Source organism: Ostrea edulis, chromosome 7, assembly GCF_947568905.1.
Source record: "Ostrea edulis chromosome 7, xbOstEdul1.1, whole genome shotgun sequence".
Classification (NCBI taxonomy): Eukaryota; Metazoa; Mollusca; class Bivalvia; order Ostreida; family Ostreidae; genus Ostrea; species Ostrea edulis.
In genome coordinates, this window is record NC_079170.1 from 32529263 (window position 1) to 32541557 (window position 12295).

Genomic DNA, 12295 nt, shown 5'->3' on the forward strand with positions numbered 1-12295 from the left:
TAGTGTACCACAAAACGTAGATCGAAATTCCTTAAATTCCAGTGTTTAAATTTCATTTCAGATCTGACATGGAAAAGATATTGAAAAACAAATTGTCTCTGGCTTCTTTCAACAAAGACTTCAAGAAAAACTATGCCTTTTTGAAATCTAAACAAATTGACTGTATTAATTGTGTAACCAAATCTGACATTGTTGCAATATTGTCAACTGGCTATGGCAAATCTCTTATTTTTGAAATTCTTCCATATTTTTCGTACTATGCCTGTAACAAAAAAGCACTTGTGATATTCATTGCTCCCCTAAATGTTATCATTGAACAAGAACTGTCCAAACTTGGACTGGCTGCTTGTCGGGTGGCTAGAAGTAATCAGTGAGTGGCTTTTTCGACCAAGACCAAATACATAATTGGTCATCCTGAGGATGTAATGCATCATGGTGAGGAAATAGGTTCGTTTGCTAAGACATTTGACACATCTTATGTTGTTATTGATGAGGCTCATTGTGTGTTAGATTGGGGAGAAGACTTTAGACCAGATTTCAAAATTATTTGTAATCTACGGTCTTATCTCCCAAGCAGTATACACATGCTTGCAATAACTGCGACAGCAAGCAGGAAATCTCAAAGAGAAATTTCAGTAAACCTAGGAATGAGGAATGCAGTGTTCTTAAATTATATCCCTATCTTCAATGACAATGTCATGATATCTGTGAAACAGAGAATTCCATCTGTAGGAAGAACCAACACTGCGCAGGAGACTTACAACTTTGTGTTTAAGCCTCTTTTACTCCAGCTTTATTTCACGGAGGATGATTTTCCATTGACAATTGTATACTGCAAGATACAGTGGTGTGGTTATGGTGTGGAAACTGCACGTAGACTTATGGGAGCTTCTCAGTTGTCAAAGGCAGTCCAATATCATGTTCAACAGCCTTCAATGAATTTACAATTCATATTTTGGTTATTTATTGGTTCATTTCATTGTCTCTTGAAACTCGTCAGCTTTATGAAAAAAATCTGGATAGCTTAATGGTAAAGCACTTGTGGAATACACGAGGGATTTGGGTTCGAGTCCCAATCTGGATAAGTTATAAAGCGGATGAGCGGACTAAATGAATACAATGTATCGTGTACATAGTTTTTAAAATAATATACTATTTATTGCTATAATTCTCAAATGTAAGTTATCGTATCTAATCATTGATATGATTAATATGAATTTAAATTTTTTGAAAATTTCACGATAATCGGTGGATGCATATGCGTACAATCCCGTGCACAAAATTTATAAGAATTATGAGATTGATCACTGTTCGAAAAAAATAATAATAATAAACAAACTTATAATAACAATAGGTCTTCCGTTGGAAACGAAAGGCCTTAAAAATAATGATAATAACAATAATAATAATCCTGTGCTGCTGACGTAACGCTATAATCTGCTTTAAAGGTAAAATCCGGTGCTTTGTGCAGCATTGAAATTTCTTGCATTTGCAAATTGTGAGATATTTGATTCCAGTCGTCCGATTGTTTTGTTTCGTTGAGCATCAATCAGACGCGGGATGTAAAATAACAACAACAACCGGTTACATTTAAATATCGATAACCTGCATCCCATTAGGAGGAACTGAAAACAAGTTAAGTTCCAGTTACAGGGGAGTTACAGTGGTCTTCAAATTCTATAGAATATCTATCCAGTAAACAATAGCGCTAGTTATAACAAGGAATAATCAGGTCATTCCTTCTAGACCAACAACGTATGAAATAATGAATGGAAAAAATCAGAATCAACGCACAATTACCATTCTGAGTTTATCTTTCTGATTAGTACATATTCGTCTGTACTATATTTTGACTTATTTTGTCCAGTTTCATTATGTTCAAAGATACATGTAATAGTATTAAGTTTTGACATTCCATTACTGACAAATATATGTTTTTATATTCATACATATTTACATCTTAGATCCACCCCTTTATTTACACCACTACACAAAGGTACATGTACAACTTACTGTGCGACTACATATGCCAGAAGTGGTGTTAATCAAATGTGGATTCTAAAAAATTCTAAAGAACTTTTAGTAAACTTGAAATCACAGATTTTTCCCCAAATCAATAGCATTAAAACCTATGCCTTTTCAACACTATACACGACCATTCCTCACGATAAATTAAAGACTAGACTTTTTGACATCATAGACAGTTGCTTCTTCAACAAAAACGGAAATATGCATATCTAGTGATCAGTCATTCAAAAACTTACTTTGTTAAACACCACTCTGATTCCACGCACAAGTACTCTGAAGTTGAAATAAAAAATATGCTAGAGTTCCTCATTGACAATATCTTCGTGGTCTTTGGTGATCAGGTCTTCCAACAGTGTGTTGGAATTCCCATGGGCACGAATTGTGCTCCTTTGTTAGTTGACCTGTTTTTATATTGATGTGAAGCAGAATTTATTCAAAAACTTCTACGTGAGAAGAAAAAATCTCTCGCTGTGACCTTCAATTCGACTTTTAGATATATCGATGACGTTTTGTCTATTAACAATGGTAGCATTCATTCATATGTCGATTTGATATATCCCCGTGAGCTCGAAATAAAGGACACCACAGAGTCGTCCACTTCTGCTTCATACTTAGATATTTTATTGAAAGTAGACATTAACGGCAAACTGACAACTCAACTGTATGACAAACGGGATGATTTCAGCTTCTCCATCGTCAACTTCCCACATTTATGTAGCAATATTCCATTATCACCTGCATATGGTGTTTATATATCTCAACTGATTCGATATGCAAGAGCTTGTTCTGGATATAGTCAGTTTTTAAATCGAGGTAAGCTACTGACAAACAAGTTGATGGTACAGGGATTTCAACAGTCTCGATTGAAGTCGCAAATTCTATGGTCGTTATAACGATCTAGTTCGTCAATACAACCTCGCATTGGGTCAAATGCTGTCTGACGTGTTTCATACCGATTGTTAAGCCGTTCTTGGCACACTGATTTAACTGCGGATAACTCCGTTTACCTGATCAGGATATGGGGCTCACGGCGGGTGTGACCGGTCAACAGGGGATGCTCACTCCTCCTAGGCACCTGATCCCACCTCTGGTGTGTCAAGGGGCTCGTGTTTGCCCAACTATCTATTCTGTATTGCTTGTGGGAGTTATGCGATTGATCACAGTTCGTTATCTTCGCCTTGCATACCTTGGGGCTTTGGTCATGGATCTGAGTGTGGTCATTTTGTATGAAGGGTTTTTATTGGTCAGTGATTGTCAAGTTGCATTTAGTTGGTTTTCTCCGTTCTATAGTTTTACCGCCAGTTTTGAGCAGTATTAATATTATTCAGAAGCTAGGTAGACATTTGAATAGACGTGATTTTTAGAAAGAGTTTAATACTGACAGCAGACTGGAAAATCCTTGATATCTGGTAAGTAACATATTTATACTAACTCCTGTTGCTACTAGTTAATTAAAAGTCCCTTCTGTATATTTGCAATATAAACTTCCCATTTGCACTTTTACTAAATGACTGAAAGAATGAAGGAATGAGTCAAAATTATTCATTATTTCGATTAAGAATTCAGTTATATATATTTACTATATTGTAAGATGATATAAATCAGTTTACGTAAACTTAATGCTTATCAAAAGTAGTTGATGGCTTTGTTCAGAATGAGCAATTAGATATTTAGTTTAATTTATGAAAGTGATTTTACATTGTACATGCATGGTACTTTATTAAATTATAGAGTCAATCCTTGAATCCTGATAATATTGTCCGAGCTGTAAATTTACTGAGGGAAGCTTCTTCCCATATAAGACTATGACAATATTGTTGTTTTATTTCATTAATTATTTGCAAAATGATGTATCTTTAGAGTTATCTCCCTTAAATGAGGGGCTTCCGTGGCCGAGTGGTTAGAGCATCGCGCTCAAAATCACACGGCCTCTCACCTCTGTCGGCGCAGGTTCGAATCCCGCTCGCACCGGTAAGTGAGAAAGTTTCCCAGTTTACTTTCGGATTATCGGCGGTCTCTTCTCAGGTACATTGTATCTGGGTTCTCTCTTCCACCAATAAAAACTGGGCGCCACCGCATAACTGAAAAATTGTTGAGTGTGGCTGAAAACTTCAATCAATCAAGCAATCAATCAATCCCTTAAATGATAAATGTATCTTGATGAAAATCAGTAAGATTAAATATCGTTTAGCATAGGCTTTGATTGTTAAGTTAGTATTATATCGTTGTTTAATCATATTTCAGGGCTATCTTTAGAGATACGTTGTCTATTCCATCACTGTGTCCGAATAAATATATTGAGACCTGAACCTTACAGGTCTTTCGTCAATCATTCTTGTTGGGAGAAACCCTGTTACATACACAATGCTTCTGTATTTGCTGTCGATATTTTGGTACACAAAAAAGTACATTGTGGATCCTAGAAAGATTACTTTTTCTTTATCGTTTATAAACTTTATTATGCTTATTAATTAGCAATATTTTGGAATGATACGCTTGTAAGCGTGTCAAGACAGGGACTATTTACAATGTGTGCCTTTTTTTTTAGTTTTCTAAAGTGTTTCCACCTAAATTTGGGAAAGGGTAACTGCATGGGGTTCCAAGCAACAGGTAAAAAACATGTTGTTAAGGTAGGGGTAAACTCGGGTATTATTCTTTTGCCGAAAAGATAGAAAGAAATATCACTGGGACTTTAAGATTAGGACAATTTTATAAGTCATGATCGTAGTCAAATTGAACGTTAAAAAAGAAAGAACACACAAAGAAAAAATCATAATACACCGAATGCAGTATCTATGGGATATTCCGTCTATACAAAATATCTACGTAAACTACTAACCACGTGAAACATATGAGGAAAATAGTGTATGTTTCCTCCTCGTGACATTTGTAATTTCCCCGTCCTGTGACCAGGTAACGGTTTTCCGAATTTCAGATTGCAAGCGTAAATAATGGGTTGAGGTTAAAAGTATGAATAAAATATAAAGAGCTTGTTATTCATTGCAGAAATATTTGACTGCAACTTGATATCACAAAGGACTTTTCAAGTGTGACAGTGCAGGTTTCCCCGATGTAATGATCAGGGTCTAGTTTCAAAAATGAAATATTTGATGACAAAACTCTTTAGACAAAATTAGTCATAAGATCCCTTCATACCTGTTTCACAGAACTGTGATATCTAACGAAAATCTTAAGATTGTTTGAAATGTAAACACACCCAGATACTACGTTAAAAACGGAACTACGCAGGCAGAAAATTGTAAAAACCTCCTATCCTAGCTCTTTCATAAAACTCCCATATCTAAAGACAATCTTAAAATTGTTTGAAACGGGAACATTATGGCTATCTCTATTTTTAAAGAAATGTACAGGTAATCTTACGTTTTTCTGCTATGTAACAACAAAATATTATGATACAATCCTAACATGCATCATTATCTACATGTAAATTATCTACATTATTTACATTATCTGCATGTAAATTTGATAGGTAAACAATTATCGTTACATATATTTGTAAAACGCTGTCATCTGGTGGCGATGATCCTACTACTGTTATAAAGAAAAATATGTCATAAGATAATCTTAGATTAGATATTCATATTATGCACCAAATCACAGTAAATTTGGACTCTAGAAACCCTTCTTTGCAAACAAACCACCTTTTTATCATTCCGAGAAAAATCACAAAAAATCATTGAAAATGATTGAGAGCTTGTGTCACTCGTTCGATGGTGAAATCATACTTCATAAAACGTGGCTGAACAAGCCCTTAGATAAAATTGTGGTATAATGAACTACCTTAAGATGCACTTTAATATATCTTTGGACGATTCCGTGGCAGCTGTGTGAAACTGGGATCAGTTTCGTATTCTTTTTTATTGTCCATTTTACAGTCCAGTGCTTTTTCGGTGAATGTTTACCTGTACACAGAAAGCGTTTCTCATTCAGATAATGTGGATGAGATTACTTACTAAATTTCAGAAGGTGACACCTGGCAATGGATGTAAATTTAAATAGCCATGTGGCTGTAATCATCGAAAAATATATATGAAGATGCCAGTGGACTTCACACAAAATTACATAACATTTTCTTAATTGAAACAAAAATGTCCTCTTCTGATAGAAAAATTACGATGAAATTTGTAACAATGAAGGCATGGAAATAAGATGGTACATGTACATGTATTATCTAAGAGCACAAGTAAATATATTTTCAAAAAAATATGAATGAGGATATACACTGACAGGAAGGCAGAAGTATATTGTGTAATGACCCTGATCTTAGGTCTTGTGAAACATCGATGTATTTACATAACGTATACATTGAAATTAGGGCTTGATAAGTTTTATTTACTGAAGGTTAAGTGAAAATATCAAAGAAGTTGCTGTTGGAAACCTGCGTCTTGAAAAGATATGTAACACTTTAGAAGATGAAAGAACTCAGGAAATAAAAGATCCCAAGAGTTTCAGTAGATTAGTTTCAAATTTTTTCCGTAACGCTGTGAGATCCACAACAAGAAGGAAAGTAGATGGAAAACCAGATACTGGCTACGGAAATGTTGTTCTTGCTTCTTACACTGATAAAACTGCAGTATCATTTGATGATTATGAGATAGATCACTGTTCGTTATCTTCACATTTCATGGTATAGAAAACATGGTGCCAAGCTATTGGTTGGTTTTGATTGATTGTATATTGATTAAAGTCCCTCTTGAGAATTTTTCACTCATATGGTGACGTCACCACTGCCGGTGAAGGGTTACACTATTTAGGCCTATGCTTGACGCTTACGGTCTTTGAGCAGGGAGAGTTCTTTATCCTGCCACACCTGCTGTAAAATGGGGCTTCGGTTTTTGTGATCTCATTCGAAGGACCGCGCCATTAATCGCCTCTTACGACAAGCAAGGGGTATTGAGGACGTATTCTAACTCGGACCCCCATGGGTTGTTTTGAAGATGGAGACAGATGCAATTGGACATGTTTTGAATATTCATTTTAATGGGAGGAGTTCCTTTCTGCTGTTAAATTCTTTGAGAAGAAATAGTCTCAATATGTGAAGATGATAGAGAAATTTATTGTATTTTACCTTACATTTCATATGAGGTAGAGTCCAATATAAGCTCTGTTCCAGCATTATTCCGAAGTATGAAAGTATTTCGTCCATGTCAAGGGTATGATATATCAAGTAATGAAAATAAATATACAAAAAAGATCAAAATGCACCAAAGAGATTTGTAAGCAAGATGGTGAGACTTTCACAATTTTAAGATCAAAGACTGACATCATTTTACTCAATTAAGGTCAAGATTATCATCATGTTGAAATTGTCAAAATGTTTTAGAAACAAAAAACTACCATTGCAAGTCTAAAATATCTGATAAAGAAAATGTCTGCCAATTTCCAACAAGGGGAAACATTTGAAAAATTAAAAATATGGACTCCAAATTTAAAGCAGAATAAGATAAAATTGATACATTCACAAATCATTGCTAATGTAGTAATTAGGGCTATACGGACCGTGGATATCGGCCTGGATAGCTCAGTGGTTAGATCATCTGACTAGTAATGCAGGGGTCCCGGGTTCGATTCCTGGTCCAGCCAAAGATTTTCTCCTCTCTCCTATACTACATTTGGTGCCGTTGACCACCCCTGGTCTTGCAGGTGAAGGTCCTGTCAGGGGCGAAAAGAATCTGGGTTATGTGTATTCGAGGGCGAAGACTGTTTAAGGAGGGAGGAATGTAGTAATTAGGGCTATACGGACCGTGGATATCGGCCTGGATAGCTCAGTGGTTAGAGCACCTGACTAGTAATGCAGGGGTCCCGGGTTCGATTCCCGGTCCAGCCAAAGATTTTCTCCTCTCTCCTATACTACACTTCCAATACAACGCAAACATGAATGATATGGGACAAAGATTTCATTTGCATATAACTACAAATCTGTACAATATAGATACAACGCCATACAGAGAATTAACACAGAACATATGGTTACATTTGTCATGTGAATATTTACTTCAAATATGGAGAAATACACTTCGTCAAAGATATGTGATATTCTGTGACGTGATACCATGACTGAATACTGTGGCCAAATCTCGAAACTTAACCGTAAAGGGATGCTATGGTGGTTTGATATTAAATGAAATGACGATACAAGAGGATCTCCAAATTGTGAACACTAAAACTAACACAAAGTTTATTAGTCTTACCGACAGTGAGAATTGTGTCCAACAAATGTAAGTGTTCAATACAAGAAAGGCTGAATGTGAACTAGCCAACCATGTTTTACAGATTGTTTTTACTGGTCTCAGAGGTTTCAGATGACATTTTGCCAATTTTCCAAACACCCAGGCACCACTTTCTGACATTTTTCTTACATTCTGGACGTGTGTTGATGCATCGCATACATCAGGATCACAGCCTATTCAGTCTAACTTAGATGGTTCTAATAGCAGGGCATATGTCGAAATGAACTTCCCTGAAAAAAAAATTAAGTTAAGTATAAAATTTGAGCAAAATGTTACAATAACCCTACTAGAACCATGCTTTCCCTGATGAATCCATCTCATTTTATTGGAAAATAGGAAGAGTGCTGTAAGCAGTGGTTTTTGTCCAGTCATCACAGTAAAAGGCCAGTTTGTAATTTGGAAAATGTGAATAGATGCATACCAGCGGGACTGCAAAAACGGTTTTAGAGTTCCCCATAAACTGGATGGTGAACACATTTTCCCCACAATGCCAACAAAATGTGAGATAAGTTAGCCTTTGACACACTTGATTTAGATATGTTGAATTTAATGATTTGCTACAGTCAGATTCTGAATGCTGCTTCAATTTATGAAGCACACAAGCTCCATGATGTTTTTATTTACTGATCCGAGACCTATTAAGGACATCAATGATGCAAGACTGAATTCATTTACTGACGTTTAAAACTACTTTAAGGCTTGGGAAGTGAACATTTACAAGATGATGAAAAAACATTAATTACCATGGAAACAAGAAAAGGCATTGATTTCACATGCCAAGGGTTCATGTCACTTGTAAGAAAGGATCCTCCTTAAGTTAAAAATTGGAATTTAATTAATAGTGACATAATTGAGAACATTTTCTGCCAGCAGTGCGCTTTATATCATAGTAGAAATACTAAACTTAACTACAATGAGTGCAGGACCGGAATAAATAGCATCATTCTTTGTCAGACAACGGCCTCAACAAAATCAAATGCTGGTAAACATTCTGCAAGACCAAAGGCAGAAACATACTTGACATTTCTCTAACATTTCATGACATTAATGAATCCGATATAAATACATTATTGAACATGCATACAGTTTCAAGTCAATGCTCAATAAAATTTTCTGAAGAAGACTAAGAACTATGTAATTTTGGTAACTTAATTACTGTTAAGTGTAGAAAGTTCATTGAAAAATTTGAATGTTCGTTATTTCAAACAAAGATAACAATACCAGTCTTCTTGTTCAATTCCTATCTAGGGATCAACAGATATGTTAAGACACTGGCAATTGTAGCAACTGTCACATAGATCACTGTTCGTTATCTTCATCTTGCATTCTACAAAGTCCACCTATATACATGTATGTTTCTTTTCACGTAGAGAACATTATAATCTACATTTATCTGTTTGTTTACATGTTTTCTTTGTGAACCTAAGCTTTGTAGGTTTTCGTATCTATGTTTCTTTTCACACAGAGAACATTATAATTTACATTTATCGGTTTGTTTACATGTTTTCTTTGTGAACCTAAGCTTTGTAGGTTTTCGTGTTCTTGATTCTATGTTTCTCTTTGGCTATCCAGAAGTACAACTACAAGGATGATTCTGAATGTGCTGAAGATGAGGCAGGTTCATTCTGAAAACATGTATATGAAAGGTGAAGATAACGAACAGTGATCAGTCTCATAACCCGTGTAAGCAATACAAAATAGAAAGTTTGGCAAACACAGACCCCATGATATATCAGAGGTGGGATAAGGTGCCTAGGAGGAGTAAGCATTCCATGTCGACCGGTCACATCCGCCGTGAGCCCTATATCCTGATCGGGTAAACGCAGTTATCCGTAGTCAAAATCAGTGTGCCAAGAACGACCTAACAATCGGTATGAAACAAGTCAAACAGCATTTGACCCTAAGTTAGGTTGTATTGACGAACTATATCGTTATAACGACCATAGAATGTGCAAAAAATGACTCTAAATGATACTGTGGAAACGCCTGCACCATTAATGTGTTTGTCAGTAACTTGCCTCGATTTAAATACTGACCTTACGCAGAACAATCTCTTGCGTATCGAATCAGTTAAGAAATATAACCATCATATGCAGGTGATAAAGGAATATTGCTACATAAGTATGGGAAGTTGGTGATAGAGAATCGAAACGATCCCGTATGTTGTTACAATGTATGTTAGTTTGTCGTTAATGCCTACTTTCAATAAATCATCTAAGTATGAAGCAGAAGTGGACGCCTCTGTGATGTCCTCTATTTCGAGTTCACGGGGTTAGATTGAATCGACATATGAATCAAAATTATTATTCATAATAAACAATACGTCGTCGATATATGTAAATGAATTTTTGAATACATTCTGCTTCATAAGAGTATAAAAAGTACTCAGCTAACAAAGGAAAACAATCCGTGGAAGACCTGATCACCAAAGGCCACAAAATATTGTCAATGAGAACACCAAGCATATTTTTATGTCACCTTCAGAGTAGTTGTGCGTGGAATCAGGGTGGTGTTTAACAAAGTAATTTTTTTGGATGACTGATCACTAGACATGAATATTTGCGTTTCCATTTTTGTTGAAGAAGCATCTGCCTATGATGTCAAAAAGTCTAGTCATTAATTTATAGTGTGGAATGGTCGTGTTCGAAATAGTGTTTTTATACTTTGAAGAATGTTCAAGAAATGCGTACATTTCAGAAAGCAAGTCAAGCATTTTAGCTTTCAAAAATAAATTGAATTTTGATTTCTATGTTTTGATTTATACGAACTATTCATAGATTGTTTCAGGTAATGGAAACGACTTTTTGTGATGTACCTCCCAAATATATACCTAAGCTTGCCTTTTCCTGAATCTGGCATTTCATTTATACGGGGGGGGGGGGGGGGTCTGTAAAATAATATCACATTGCCTTTTCAGAACTTCAGATGTGACTCTAACAAAGATTTTGCTACAAATTTCAAAGTGCTGACTTGGAGGCTTACATTGAAAAAAAAAAAGCTTTGACAAGGGAAAATATTGAGAACCTGAATCCCATTAGGAGGAACTTAAAACAAGTTAAGTTCCAGTTACAGGGGGGTTACAGTTGTCTTCAAATTCTATAGAATATCTATCCAGTAAACAATAGCGTTAAATATAACAGGGAGTAATCAGGTCATTCCTTAAAGACCAACAGCGTATAAAATAATGAATGGAAAAAAATCAGAATCAACGAACAATTACAGGGAGTAATCAGGTCATTCGTTCTAAACCAGAAACGGAATAGAAAAAATTAAAATCCACGTAAAATCACCATTCTGAGTTTCTCGTTCTGGTTAGTACATATTCGTCCGTGCCTTGGGTATTTTTAATGTGCAAATATTACATATATTTTGTACATCTTCATCTTTTTTTTATCTTATTTGTACCTTTACGATATCTTAATATTTTGAGTGATTTTGTCCAGTTCCATTATGTCAAAAGACACACAATGCTTCTGTATTCGCTGTCGATATTTTGGTACACAAAAAAAGTACATTGTGGATCAATTCGGGAAATGTTGCCTAGATGGATTACTTTTTCTTTGTCGTTTATAAACTTTATTATGCTTATTAATTAGCAATAGTTTGGAATGATATCCTTGTAAGCGTGTCAATACAGGGACTATTGACAATGTGGGCCTTGTTTTTAGTTTCTAAAGTGTTTCCAACTAAATTTGGGAAAGGGTAATTGCATGGGGTTCCAAGTAACAGGTAAAAAAAAAAACAAGTTGTTAAGATAGGGTAAACTCGGGTATCATTCTTTTGCAAAAAAGATAGAAAGAAATATCACTGGGACTCTAAGATTAGGACAATTTTATAAGTCATGATCGTAGTCAAATTGAACGTTAGAAAAGAAAGAACACACAAAGAATAAATATATCCCGGCTCTACAAAATATCTATGTAGACTACTAACCACGTGAATAGTGTAAGTTTCCTATTCATGACAATTGTAATTTTCCCGTCCTGTGACCCTGAAACAGTTTTCCGAATTTCAGA

General features: G+C 35.3%; 1 non-coding gene and 1 pseudogene across 1 annotated transcript; both read left to right on the forward strand.

Moving 5' to 3' along the window:
• Positions 1-68: 68 nt before the first annotated feature.
• On the forward strand, positions 69-1028 carry LOC125651354 (putative ATP-dependent DNA helicase Q1; annotated as a pseudogene).
• Positions 1029-7802: 6774 nt separating this feature from the next.
• Positions 7803-7876, forward strand: Trnat-agu (transfer RNA threonine (anticodon AGU)). The gene has a single exon. It is a non-coding gene; the product is annotated as a tRNA-Thr (tRNA).
• Positions 7877-12295: the final 4419 nt, after the last annotated feature.